General features: G+C 40.8%; 1 long non-coding RNA gene across 1 annotated transcript; it reads right to left on the minus strand.

Annotated features, from left to right (window-relative positions):
* Positions 1–2,129: 2,129 nt before the first annotated feature.
* Positions 2,130–4,013, minus strand: LOC135372627 (uncharacterized). Its single transcript, XR_010416041.1, has 3 exons — positions 3,852–4,013; positions 3,231–3,291; positions 2,130–2,825 (listed from the first exon to the last, which is right to left on the minus strand). It is a non-coding gene; the product is annotated as an uncharacterized LOC135372627 (long non-coding RNA).
* Between the last annotated feature and the right edge of the window lie 531 nt (positions 4,014–4,544).

Genomic DNA, 4,544 nt, shown 5'->3' on the forward strand with positions numbered 1-4,544 from the left:
TTAACTACTAACCCAGCACTCAACACTGTTTTAGTAAATACACAAATTTTACACAGATAAAACTTACACTGGTATTTGGCGCATTATGGCCTTAGTAGCTAATGCGCCAGAAAAACCCAAATCAAATCAAATCAAAATCTTAATTACGTTATGTTTTGCATTCCGAAACTAGACCGTCACTGCAGTGCAGCGCTGGGGATTGTACTACAGCACGTTTCCCAGCCAATATTTCAATAAGAAACGACGTGAGATTAACAACAACCATGTATATAATATCCCGTACTGCGTTCTGGACAAAAATTGTTCCATAAAGAACGGCCCGGGAAAAGATATACTCGCATGGCAGAAAGAGATCGTTCTGTAGAGTCACAGCCGTTGTTTTAGCCGTGTATGCGTTTAGTATGATTTATGTCGAGCATCGCCTTAGAAAGAGTCTTTTAGTAAACGACAGCGGTGCTTTGCCTCGCAAATATGGACACACCGAAGCAGCCCAAATAATTACTTCACGCAATTAGATCACACTCGTTAGGACAGTTAATCATGTAGTGATGTAAGCTTAATCAATTAAGTTACTTAGAAAGTGATAACACCTCCTTGAGACACAGGACTTATCTCTTTTTGAAGTACAGCCCTTCTATGTTTGTTTGCTTCTTCCTTTATTTGTTCTGATTATTTGCAGGCGCGGTTGTGCCAAACTGAATGTCCTTCTCCAGCACTCACATGCTTTTTTTGAATACAACTGCAGTGTGAGAAAAGCTGCTTGGGGATGGGCTATCCAGTGCTGACTTTGTCATGCTTGTTATGTGGAGCATGTTCCAAAAAATGCAGCTCCACGTATGGTCTTCAAATTGCAACAGGACTATTTGGAGCTTGAAACAGTTGTGATTTTGTCATTTTGGCCCTCGTGTACCCAGTGTGTGAAACGCAAACAAAGAAGTCTAACACGATATGCTTTTGTAATGAAGATCACTGATGATGAGTAAAGAGAATATACGAGTTCTAGTTTATTCAATATTTTATATCATTCATTATATTCCGCACCAACAAGCTAACTATTAATAAAAAAAAAACTGAATTCATTCTCTTCCATAGCCCTCAGAGGAAACTACCGCTGCTGCCAACTTTAACGCTAAATGGTAGCTCTCTTTTACCTACTGGCAAGGTAACGTTCCTGGGAGTAACGTTAGATACCCATTTCAAGTTCACAGCACACATCTCAAACATATGTCAGCGTGCGGCTTACGGCCTTCATGCGATATCCAAGGTCAAATATTTTTTTCCACTCCATACACTTGTGTCATTATATTACGCTTTCATACATTCCCCACCTCTCTTACTGCATTACATCATGGGGATCCACATATATCTCTCATCTCTAAACCGCTTACAAAGAAGAGCTATTCGCATCATTACATTCACTCCCACAGTATGCAGCAGTCGCCACCTCTTCATATCACTGCGTATTTTGCCACTCATGCAGCTGTTTCATTTCCGCGTTCTACTGCTTCTGTACAAGCATTTGTCAGGTGTCTTCAACAATCAGTGTCTTGCAGTAGTCGTTCCATCTCTGTCACCTTGTAATTTTCTCCTGCCACGCACAACAACCAACTACGGGAAGCAAACATTCACCTTCGTTGCTGCCAAACTATGGAACGCCTTGCCCGATAACCTAAAGTCAGTACGTTTGGTCCAACGTTTTCGGATCATCTTACGGAACCATTTCATGAATTAGTTACTCATATTCATACACATTCTTTTCATGCACGCTTTTTCAACTATTTGTCTTCTTTCACCCATGGGCTTTTTCGCCTACGCTGTTCACCTTCATAAACGTCACATTTTTGCTCAATCTCAGTTGTTTTTATTTCTTATATTTATTTAATTTGTTTGTTCTTGTTGTTGTTGTTGTTCTTTTACTTTTGTGCGTATTGTGCTTTGTCCCATACTGTGACAGTACATCGTTATATTGGATACCTTGTTCTGATGTTGTCGCCACATACATGATATTCTTGTCGCTGCGCCAAAAAAATCCCAATCATCATCAACATACATGATATTCAGATTGTTTCCGGGAGGCCCCACCTCTAGCTATGCTACGGGGCCCCCACTGTGTACTATGTATTGCAAATACTACTAACAAAATTGAAATGGAATTGAAATTATTCAATATTTTATGTCAAGTTTATACAACATCGAGTTTATTCAAGTTCAAGATTTATTTCTTGCACTTATGCGTTTCAGGATACAATGAACGTGCAGGGAGGTCGCAAAAGACTACATTTATTGTTTTGTGACCTTGCTACAATGGCAATATATATTTTAGGAATGACAATGGTCTGGTACGCTCTCTAAATTTGTAGCACTCAATTTTAGGTTGGAATGAGCAATGCATAGCAATTTCCCTCCTGATATTTTCTCATATATGCTGAATTTTAAATTTAGTGTGATCGAATATGTGATAATATAATAATAATATATAAGAATATAATATGTGATAAATGAATGTGATCAACAGTAGATGTAAACAACATGAGTAGCCAGAGAAGTGCATTTTCAATAAATAATTTTCTTCTTATAGCGTATATGTACATGCCTATTAACTGAAACAATTATCACAGTTCCCTGACAAGTTTTAATTTCTGAGAGTGTACTGTAGAGGCTCTACAACAGTTCATACAAGGTATTATATACTGTGAATGCCTTTAAAAATCCCATGTGACACATATGCCTTTACTTTCTGGAGGTGCTGTGGTAGTCAAAGTTTGTGGGCATTACGCAGGTTCTGCACCCATTTCTTGAGTATGTCGAGGCAGCCGTGAAGTAACCTGCATTGATGACGATTATTCCAATTTTTATGGTGCATCGACAACAAAGGAAATACATCAGAACATTGGTTTGGGTGTAACCAGTTAAAAATGAATATGTTATTTAATAAATGCATTGGACAAATGTTAAAACATCAGTTTAAAACATGGTTTACAATCCCTGTATCTTCTAAAAATTCAAAAGATTAAAAACTATCCCAAAAAGAATATGGGGAACTCTTCTAAAAAGAATTATAATCTCTAATTATTATATTGCTGGGTGAAGGAGCCTAAAGTGTAAGGTGTGTTTCTGATGTGAACATGTAAGAAAATATGCAAAACTGAGAGAGGCTAACCACAGTGCGTGCACTGAGGTTGTTCCTTCCTGTAAAGTAGAAACCAGTGGATGAGGAACGTGATACTTACCTGTACACCCAGCCGTATCACACTGCACAGATTATTCACTGGGTAGCCCTCATGACGAAACCTGTATTGAGAAACCACTTTTGCCTTAAAAACTGCTACAAATAGCGCGACACGCTACAAATTATTACTATCGTAACAAGCTGACGATACAGCTCAGACACAAAGGCGTTATTCAAGTCGCGCCACACCACCGGATTCTTTGTCACAAATCAAACCAAGGCACAAAACAATACCAATACATGAAAAAAGGTGACAATCGTGGTCTCATTATGACGTAATACCGAACTTGTGCGCGAAGGTAATTCAAAGAAATGAATGTGGCACTTGCTTCCGCAGAGAACACGGTGTACCATGCTAGCAATGCATGCAAAAAAGCGCTCGAGTGCTCGCACATATATTAATGACAACACTACCTGTGTAGTGTAACGTGTTCTTTCAAGCATATTATGCACTCAAACTGTATTTGCCGCCGTGTAAAATGCAAGTGTGCTCGATTGAACGTCGGAAGAGCGATCAAGCAACCTGCATCCAGTGCTCGTTTTGGGCAAAAAAACACTTCATAATGGGCAACTAAATATACAGAATGGACGCCTATTTATTCCTTGATGAAGAGTGACTCACCTGTATAAATTTAGGCCCTGTAACCTTGCCAGTACGGTTGGTACGACCGTAATTGCAAGAAGTTGCTATGATCGCTGCGGCGACTGTTGTGGGTACAGTAAGATGGCGGCCGGTTTCTTCACGCTCGCGCTCCCTATCCGCGATCCAGCCTTTTACAATCGAGATCAGTGACTGCAGATGAACCAATCAAAGTGCTCTTCCGCTATGGCGGGCTAGCCCGCCATACTTCCGCTACGAATCTAAGGCAGATCGCCTGCACGTGGTCGTCTGCTCTCGTGAATCGTCGTCATCGTTCTCTTCTTGCAACTGGATGCTGTCGTCTGCTCGCTGTTTCGCCAACTGCATCGTTAGAACGTGAGGCATTCTCTGCCAAGAAACATGTTTACCTTTCGCAGTAGTGAATATGCCTTTCGGTACGTTACTGGTCGCATCTTTTCAGACAGTTGTTGGATTTAGTTGCAAAATTTGTGACATAAAATGCACTTTTTCGATCAACTGATTTCACTAAGCTTTCACCTTGTACCCTGGCAACAGTGACATCACAGCATGACTTCCCGACGCCGTCCGCTGGTTTTTCGCTCCATGGAGCTGGTGCCGGCGAACAACTGGCGGCGGAACGCGCGTGGCAGTCTGCCGCGCGAACTTCGTTGCAAAAATTCGCTCCATGGAGGTTGCCCTTTAGCAGACGAAGTA

This window comes from Ornithodoros turicata, chromosome 1 (genome assembly GCF_037126465.1).
Source record: "Ornithodoros turicata isolate Travis chromosome 1, ASM3712646v1, whole genome shotgun sequence".
Classification (NCBI taxonomy): domain Eukaryota; kingdom Metazoa; phylum Arthropoda; class Arachnida; order Ixodida; family Argasidae; genus Ornithodoros; species Ornithodoros turicata.